Source organism: Rhinolophus ferrumequinum, chromosome 7 (genome assembly GCF_004115265.2).
Source record: "Rhinolophus ferrumequinum isolate MPI-CBG mRhiFer1 chromosome 7, mRhiFer1_v1.p, whole genome shotgun sequence".
NCBI lineage: Eukaryota > Metazoa > Chordata > Mammalia > Chiroptera > Rhinolophidae > Rhinolophus > Rhinolophus ferrumequinum.
In genome coordinates, this window is record NC_046290.1 from 16,926,983 (window position 1) to 16,937,469 (window position 10,487).

General features: G+C 34.1%; 1 pseudogene; it reads left to right on the forward strand.

The window, feature by feature from the left end:
• Positions 1-3,150: 3,150 nt before the first annotated feature.
• Positions 3,151-5,075, forward strand: LOC117025042 (heat shock cognate 71 kDa protein-like; annotated as a pseudogene).
• The last annotated feature ends 5,412 nt before the right edge of the window (positions 5,076-10,487 follow it).

The window sequence follows — 10,487 nt, forward strand, 5'->3', positions numbered from 1 at the left end:
TTTTTGATTAAGCTTTGCTAAAGCTTTCAACTTCTAGTCTCAGATTCTATTTTTGAGTTAAATTTCCAGTTCCTCAGGGCTTTTATTCAATCTTCTTTTAGTCTACTTCTTCTTTGAGTAAACTAATGGGTAAACTTAATGTACTTTACTACATATGTCTATCTTAAGCTGCCACTTTCTTCTAAAATCGCATAAATTATTTGTATTCTTGACAGAAATATAAATAAGAAGAAGAAATGAATTTTGATATAATGTGAAGTGAAAACAAAATGAGCAATAAGTAAGTTATTTTTAGAGAAAGTATATTTGTATTACAGAAAAAAAAATACACAGATTCCTGGGGATGCATACATAACCAGAAAACCATATTTGCACAAGAATGGAAATAACACATTTTTATACTTACTGCACCAGATCTTTCTGAGAAATAATTACTAGTTAGTGACTTGCTTCCAAATAATTTGCTTAAGTGTTTTAAAAGTATTTTAACTTGCACATTTGGTTTTTATCTTTAGACAAACAAAGTAATGCTTTTGCAAGCATATAGAATTATATTGACTTATAATTTTATCATGCTGTCTTGAAAATATAGCTTCATTCTGTCCAAATCATCAAACTATTGTGAAAAAACTTAAAAGACAATTTTTAGAAAGTTATTTTAAATATTTGAATAGAATGAGCATAGAAAGGGAAATAAAAATTCTTAAATTTTCACCATAATTATGTTACAATAATACACACATTTGAAGGAAAATGAGCGATACTTAAAAATAAATTATGATTGATTATAAATATCAGGTAAAAGACATGACAATTAAAACATTCCTGAAATCAATGAGGCTTAGGAAGTCAATGATAAAATATAAATTATAAGTTTTACATAAAGATTGCAGAATAAAATACATTAGTCATTAAATATTTTATTCTCATATTTTTAAAAGGACTATTCAAAAATTCAGTAATTATGGGGAGACAAAAGATAAAATGAATAATATATGAAAATATAATTCCACCTGAAACATATTAAGTGATGAATATTTAATACATATATTCCAAGAAGATAAGGAAGTCCTAGCCTGCTTATTTTCTTGAAGAAAAAGCCAAGAGCATAATTAGACATATAATATAATTTTCAAAAATAATCATATTTACCCATGGTTGTGTATTAAAAATAGGTTGGTATAATTTTGTATAAAAGTAGATATATACTGTATCAAGGTTTAATAAAGTTTGTCCAACTGCAGAACACCCAATCCTATACATGTCCAAAATTACTAGAAACAACTTTAAAAATCTGTCAGTGTATGTTAAAAGCTAAAAATACAACTCTCAAATTGGGAAAAGATTCATTAATAGTTTTTAAAATAATAAATACCAAAGCATATGCCGTTTGTCTTATGTACATTAGAGATATTTGCCTATGAAACTATGTACAAATATATAATATATGTTTGTATAAATAATTCTATTCTCTGTATAATCATCACATGTATTTATATGATGCTTGTGATGATATTGTTTAATTTTTGGAACGCAGTTTAGTAAGTGTTTATATACAAAATCTAAATATTCATAGTATACACCTATTCTCATTTTACCTATATGGTAATAAATGTCAGTTCCCCAAGTTCACATCAGTGATAGGATTTTCCCCAGGAACCTCTGTATCTCTCTACTATAACATAAAGACCTATGCCTTATACATAATAGGTGTTAATTTTATTTGATGATACTCATCATCAACATATTGAGCATTTAAAAAAAATTTGAAAGGGTAACTAAGAAATAAAGTGTCACTTTTGTTATTCTGTTTATTTCCGGACTGGAAGTTTTATTCAAATTGTTCATAAAATTTCCAGTCTCTCTCTCTCCCTCTCCCCCTCTCCCCCTCTCCCCCACACACAATCTATGAGTTCAGGAAGCTGTTAATTTTTCTGTAACATTAAACCGAACCACCAAAACACTTATAACAAAGGCTAAATAATGACAATTCATTGTTATTAAATAAGCAGATAGTAAACATAAAAATATATGTAATGATTAAGCACGTAAAAATGCAATAATTTTTTAAAACTTTATTTCATTTGTTGTAACCCATTTTACCCCCAATGCCCAATTATTAGACTGCATTAAGTATTGCCAATAACAATGATTTCTTTATTTACTGAGTAATACATTTCACTGATACTATGTTTTCTATAGTGCTGAGTATTTTAATGGTTAGTGAATAAAAGATCAAATTTTGATAAATAAAATGAGAATAAAATGGATCACATAGTAGTTCTGTTTTTAATTCCCTTAGGAACCTTCATACTGTTTTTTATAGTGACTATATCAATTTAAATGTCCACCAACACAAGGAGCTCCTATCCCCACACCCTCACCATCACCTGGAGAAGAAAATGTTCCATACTTAAAAAAAAAAAAAAAAAAAAAAGTTGCTATGATACTTGGCCTAGAAAAACATTTAGACTTACAATATTAAATAGACAATGAAGAGATAGGAAGATAGCTTGGTGCATAGATTGATAGATAGATATAAATATAAATATATATGTATTTCCATATATATATGGCTATATATATATATATATATATACACACACACACACGGAACTATTAAGAAGTAGATGACAGGTAGTTAGATACTGATGGACAGATACCTACATATACACATTCTTGCACATTCTTGCATACTATGAATTTATTCTATTCATTTTAAAACAATTCTATTGAGACATAATTACAACACAATTCACACATAAGCAGAAGAATTAAATAGGCATGTTTCTAAAGAAGACATACAAATGCCCATAAGGTACATTAAAGGATGCTTAACATCACTAATCATTAGGGAAATGCAAATCAAATCCACAATGTGATATTATCACACACCTGTTAAAATAGTTATTATCAAAAATATAAGAGATAACAAGCATTTATGAGCATGTGGAGGAAAGAATCCCTTGTATACTGTTGGTGGGAATGCATATGGTACACTGTTGGTGGGTATGCAAATTGGTACAGCCACTATGAAAAAAAGTATGGAAGGTCCTCAAGAAATTAAAAACAAAACTATCAGCTCATCGAATGCAGGGGCAGCTGTCAGGATCTCTCTTCTTTGAAATCCTCACATACACTCAAGCAACCATGTGTAAGGGACTTGCAGTTGGCATTGATCTCAGCACCACCTACTTTTGTGTGGGTGTCTTCCAGCACAGAAAAGTGGAAATAATTGCCAATAATCAGAGAAACCGAACTACCCCAAGTTATATAGCCTTTACTGATATTGAATGATTGATCAGTGATGCCGCAAAGAATCAAGTTGCAATGAACCCAATCAACATGGGTTTTGATGCCAAAAGCCTGATCAGACATAGATTTGATGATGCTGTTGTTCAATCTGATGTGAAGCCCTTCAATCTGATGTGACTGGCCCTTCATGGTGGTCAATGATACTGGCAGGCCCAAGGTCCAAGTAGAATATGACAGAGAGACAAAAAGTTTCTATCCAGAGAAAGTGTCACCTATGGTTTTGACAAAGATGAAGGGAATTGCAGAAGCCTACCTTGGTAAGACTGTTATTCAATGCTGTCATCACAGTACCTGCTTAATTCTTTGACTTTCATCATTAGGTTACTAAAGATGCCAGAACCACTGCTGTCTCAGTGTACTTAGTATCATTAGTGAGTCAACTGCTGCTGCTGTTGTTTAATAACTTCGATAAAAAGGTTGGAGCTGAAAGAAATGTGCTGATCTTTGACTTGGGGGGTGGCACTTTAGATGTGTCAATTCTCAATGGGAGACGGAATCTCAGGTCAAATCTGCATCTGGGGACACCACTTAGGTGGCGAAAACTTTGAAAATCAAATGGTCAACCATTTTATTGCAGAGTTCAAGTGCAAGCGTAAGAAGGAAATCAGCGAGTACAAGAAGGCTGCCCATTGCCTCCGTACTGCTTGTGAATGTGCTAAGCATACTCTCTTCCAGCACCTGGGCCAGTACTGAGATTCATTTGCTCTATGAAGGAATTGACTTCTATACCACTATCACCCGTGTCTGATTTGAAGAATTGAATGGTGACCTTTTCCATGGCACCCTGGGCCCTGTAGAGAAAGCCCTCCAGGATGCCAAGCTCTACAAGTCCCACATCCATGATGTTGTCCTGATTGGTGGTTCTACCCATAACCCCAAGATTCAGAAACTCCTATGGACTTCTTAAATGGAAAAGAGTTGAATAAGAGCATCAACCCTGATGACGCTGTTGCTTATGGTGCAGCCTTCCAGATAGCCATTCTATCCGGAGACAAATCTGAAAATGTCCCAGATTTACTGCTGTTGGATGTCACTCCTCTTTCCCTTGCATTGAAAATGATGGTGGAGTCATGACTGTCTTCAACGAGCGCAATACTACCGTCCCGACCCAGCAGACACAGACCTTCACTACCTACGCTGACAACAAAACTGGTGTGCTCATTCTGGTTTATGAAGACCATGGACAAGGATAACAATTTGCTTGGAAAGTTTGAACTCGCAGGCATACCTCCTGCACCTCGTGGAGTTCCTCAGATTGAAGTCACTGTTGATATTGATGCCAGTGGCATCCTCAATGTCTCTGCTGTGGATAAAAGCACAGGAAAAGAGAAGAAGATCACCATCACTAATGACAAAGGTCGTCAGAGCATGGAAGACATTGAATGCATGGTCCAGGAAGCTGAGAAATACAAAACTGAAGATGAGAAACAGAGGGACGAAAATTCACTTGAATCCTGTGCTTTCAACGTGAAAGAAACTATTGAAGATGAAAAACTTCAAGGCAAGATCCATGATGAGGACAGACAGAAGATTCTCGACAAGTTCAATGAAATCATCAACTGGCTTGATGAGAATCAGACTGCAGAGAAGGAAGAATTTGGACATCAGCAAAAAGAGCTGGAAAACATCTGCAATCCCATCATTACCAAGCTGTACCAGAGTGCCAGAGGCATGCCGAGAGGGATGTAGGGGCTCCTGATGACAGACCCCCTACTTCTGATGGTGCCTCTTCTGGGCCCACCATCGAAGAGATTGATTAAGCCAAATTTGAGCATAGATACAGCATTGTTCCCCACAAAATACAGAAGAACACAAATTTGTAGCAAATTCCATGGCACTTCTAAAGTTGAGCTGTTGTAAGTAGTAAATAATAGTAAATAATCAGGCATTTTTGATACCTGAATATGGAATATGTGCACAGGGAAAGAAAATAACGATGCACTTGATAAGTGCTGTATTGTAAAGCATAAAATGGGATGTCTTAAAAAAAAAACTATTTAAAATAGGCAAAAACAACAAAATGCTAAATGATACTGCAATCCCATTTCTAGGTATATATACAAAGAAAATAAAAACAGGACATGGAAAAGATGTCTGTACTCCTATGTTTATTGCAGCATTATTCACAGTAGTCAAAATATGGAAACAATCTAAGTGCCCATCAATGAATGAAGGAATGGATGAAGAATATGTGAGGTATCTCACATATTCTTCATCCATTCCTTCATGTCATATATGTCTATATGTCATATATAGAGGATATATATCTTATGTATGTCTCTTATATGTATCTGGATATATTTATATATACACACACACACAAAGAGGGTGCCAAAAAGAGTATATACATTTTAAGAAAGGAAAACATTATTAAAATTGTAATACTAAATACATACTGATAAAAAGATGAATACAAATGATGTTTGACTTCTGCAATAATAAGAGATACTCAAAGTGATTACCATCAGCATCCAGACACTTCTGAATATGGCGAACTACTGCTTGAGCAACGTTGGTCAAAGTGTCCACTTGTATTTATTTCCTTGGCAACCCCAGTGTATATGTTTATACACACACACACACACACACACACACATATATACATATACATATATATATATAAAAATATCACCGTATATGTATAGATACATCTTGTATCATATATAACTATATATATATATATATAGTTATATATGATCACACGAAGTCTAACAAGATCTGACTGCACTGAACAAGTTGATACTTGTCACACACTGTTACTAAGGTTTGACCCGCCGCTTCCTGTATTGACGATCCCCGCCTTTCCATTGGATGACACTGACAGCAGAATTCACATATGTTTTGATCACAATAGAAAGGCTTCGTGTCACATATCACTTCTAGTACAGCAATTTTTGTCAAATAAAAACATCATGGTGTGTCCTCATCTACCTTATTCACTGGATCTGGCACCATGCAACTTCTGGCTCTTCCTCGAAGTCAAATGACCATGAAAGGTAAAAGTTTTGAATCAATTCAGGACATTGAGGCAGCCACTACAGCACAACTAAAGACATTGAGGAAAGAGGACTTCCAGGACTGCTTCAGAAATTGGCGATAACAATGGTATAAGTGTATTCAAAGTGAGGGAGAATATTTTGAGGAGGAATAATGGCAATGTGTCTTTTACTGTAATAATTTTTTTCTAGTTTAAACATTCACCATATTTTTTGATCACACCTCGTACATTCTATGAGTTTGGAAAAATCTTTAATAATTAATATCAATCATTATAGTATCATAAAGAGTATTTTTATAGAGCTAAATCCCCTCTGTGCTTTGCCTATTCATTTCTCTCCCCATACCCCAAACTTCTGGCAACCACTGATCTTTTTATTGTCTGCATAGTTTTGCCTTTTCCAGAATGTCATACAGTTATAATCATACAATTAATGACCTTTTTCTGATTGGTTTCTTTCATTTTGTATTATGTGTTTAAGATTTTTCACATCTTCTCATATTTGATAACTGTTTTTAGTGCTTTAAAATATTTAATTGTCTGGATATTTATTGTTTATTTAGCCATTCATGCGCTGAAGGTCATTTTGGTTACTTCCAAGTTTTGTCAATTATGAATAAAGCTTCTAAAAACAAATATGTGCAAGTTTCTGCATGGACGTGTTTTAAATTCCCTAGGGTAAATACCAAGGACTGTGATTGATGGATCATATGGTGACAGTACATTTAGTTTTGTAAGAAACCACCAAAATACCTTCCAAAGTGATTGTATCATTGTATATTACCACCAGTAATGAATGAGAGTACCTGTTGCTCCATATCATTGACGTTATGTGCTGTGTTTGTGTTGTAGATGTCAGTGTTTAAGATATTGACCATTTTAATAGGTGTACCACACACCTATTAAAATGGTCAATATCTTAAACACTGACATCTGCAACACTGTCATTCTCATTTTTGTCTATTGTGGTCTCAATGTAGTCATCTTATTTCCCTAATGACATATGATATGGGTCTACTTTTCCTATGCTTACTTGCCATCTGTATATCTATTAAGGTCTTTGACCAATATTTTAATCAGGTTTTTATTTTTCTTACTACTGAGTTTTAAGGGTTCTCTGTATATTTTGGATAGCATTCCTGTATCATGTCAGTTAGCCTTGCAAAAACTTCTTTCAGTCTGTGGTTTGTATTCTCATTCTCTTGACATTGTCTTACATAGATCATGAGTTTTTAATTTTAATGAAGTCCAACTAATAAATTTTTTTCCATGAATTGTGTTTTGGCAATGTATATAAAAATTATTACCATACCGAAGACCATCTCAGTTATTTTTTCTTTTATGTTATCTCCTAGGATATATATTTTTGGCATGTGAGTATCCAGTTATTCCAGCACCATTTTCTCCATAGTATTGCCTTTGCTCCTTTGTCAAAAACAAAAACAAAAACAAAAAATAATTGATTTTATTTATGTGGCTCTGTTTCTGGGCTATCTATTCTGTTCCATTGATTGATTCCTCTTTTCCAATACCGTTGTGTCTTAATTACTGTACTTTACAGTAAGTCTTGAAGTTGTGTGGTATCGGTCCTCCAACTTTGTTTTTCTCCTTTAATGTTAGTTTGGCTATTTTGGGTCTTTTGGCTCTCCATATAAACTTTAGAATCAGTTTGTTGATATCCACAATGTAACTTGCTGGGTCTTTGATTGCAATTGCTGGAGTATATAGGACAAATAGGGAAGAAGTGAATCTTTATGATATCGAGTCTTCTGATCCATGAACCTTGACATCTATCTGTTTACTTCTCTTTTGAACTAATAAGCATTTCTAGCAAGGTTGTAGGACACAAGATTATTATACAAGATCCAGTTGCTTTCCTATATGCCAATGTGAATGAATGGAATTTCAAATAAACACAGTATTATTTATATCGACACCCCCCAAAAAATGAAAATTTTACAAAATATGTGTAAAGTCTATATGAGAGAAACTATAAAAATCTGGTGAATGAAATCAAAGAAGTAAATTAATGGGGCATATTCCATGTTGTCCTCTGGGGAGTTGGGGTATGGGAAATTGACATTAAAATTTGTTAATAGAGGGATATTCTGTACCACAGAAGAAACCTGAAATCATGATCTTGGACTTTTTGTACAGTGACTAGCAGGAGAGAATGAGAGTGACTTTTACAACTCTTTGGTGGGAGCATTTGGCTCTAGGGGAGAAAAGAAAAGTTGCAGTAAAGTGAACAAATGGTTCTGGTTCTGTTGTCATTAAAATGTGCTTAAAAGGCTCTGGGGAAATACACACTTATCATACCTAAGGAATATTTGCCACTGGACATTTCTTAATCGGGGTGTCAGTTTTTCCTCAGAAAGCCCTGACCATATACAAATGTGAAAATAAAAAAAAAATCATGTAGCTTGGTTTCTTGACAGGCACATATTTGAAATTTAAAATATTTTAACAAACTATGAGATGTGTATATATTTACACATCTAAACTTTAAAATATCACATACAATGAGACATAATAAATTCATGTGCTATTAAATGCAATTATTTCTTAAATATTCCTTTTTCCCTGGATAACTCTAAAACTTCGTGAACCTTACTCATTTTAGGTAAAGCTTAATTGAGAGAAACCAGTCATATGACAGCTGAAATGCAAAGGTTCATACAATAATTTTAGAAGGATTTTTTTCAAAGTAGTTTTCAAAGTAGGAAATTATAAATTATTTCATTATTTATGAATCCAGTGTAATACAAGGAGATATGATTTTTATGGCAAAATGTTTTACTCCAAATTTTAGAAACACCTTGAAAACTTCATTTTATTAGAAGGAAAAAAGACAGAATAAAACTCTGGCTCAGGCAGTTGGAGCTCCGTGCTCCTAACTCCGAAGGCTGCCGGTCGATTCCCACATGGGCCAGTGGGCTCTCAACCACAAGGTTGCTGGTTCAACTCCTCGAGTTTCGCAAGGGATGGTGGGCTCCGTCCCCTGCAACTAAGATTGAACACAGTACCTTGAGCTGAGCTGATGCTGAGCTCCCGAATGGCTCAGTTGGTTAGAGCACATCCTCTCAACAACAAAGGTTGTCAGTTCAATTCCTCAACTCCCGCAAGGGATGTTGGGCTGGACCCCCTGCAACTAGCAATGGCAACTGGACCTGGAGCTGAGCTGTGCCCTCCACACCTAAGACTGAAAGGACAACAACTTGAAGGTGAATGGCACCCTCCACAACTAAGATTGAAAGGACAACAACTTGACTTGGAAAAAAAAAAAAGTCCTGGAAGTACACACTGTTCCCCAATAAAATCCTGTTCCCCTCCCCCCAAAAAAAAACTTTTTTCCCAAAATCTTTTTATTCACTATTTTGAAAGGTAAAAATACCAAAACTTGGGAGAAGTGTAGGGTTTCTTTTGTCTTAATTTTATTTTATGAATTTAGCCTATAACCTATTTTTTAAAATAATCGTTATATTCTAGTTATTCAGATAAATATGTCATGCATTACATTGGCTGTCCTTGAGAAATCTTAAAAATAACAAGGCAGAATTCCTGTCAATTTACCTTTAGGCAATAAGTTGTTTATCTTTCAACGTTAGAACATTCCATCTTTTTCACAGTGAAGATTCAGAAAGCGGTTTTTTTTATAAGACTAAGCTAAGGTTATATGCAAAGGTGGAAGGTATTTGATTTGATATATTTCTGAAGATTAAAGAAATACTTAGTAAACTGAGACGTGGTTTTCTTTTACATAAAATGTTATTTATAACATAGTATCATGAATTATTTACAAGCAGTGGAGTCACTTGCAAGAGGAGTAAACAGAATTGATGATGACCTTCAGTTCACTGTACTGCAGAAAAAGCAATTCTCTCATTAGGTTCACACTGGAGAATAAAAGAAGCCTTTGCCTCATGAATAAGTCACTGCTTGCTCTCTCAATCCCTTTATTTCACCATAGAGTTGAAAAATCAGTGTATTATATTTATGTTGCTTATAATGAAAACAAACAAACAAACAAAAAAACAATTGCAAATGAATCTAAACCCAGCTCTCTGTTAAATAAATCTGATTATGGTCTCTCTATTAGCATGTCACTCAGAAAGATACAAATGGGATCCTGATCTGAAAGTAAATGTCAGATAAATGTGTAGACATTTCTGCC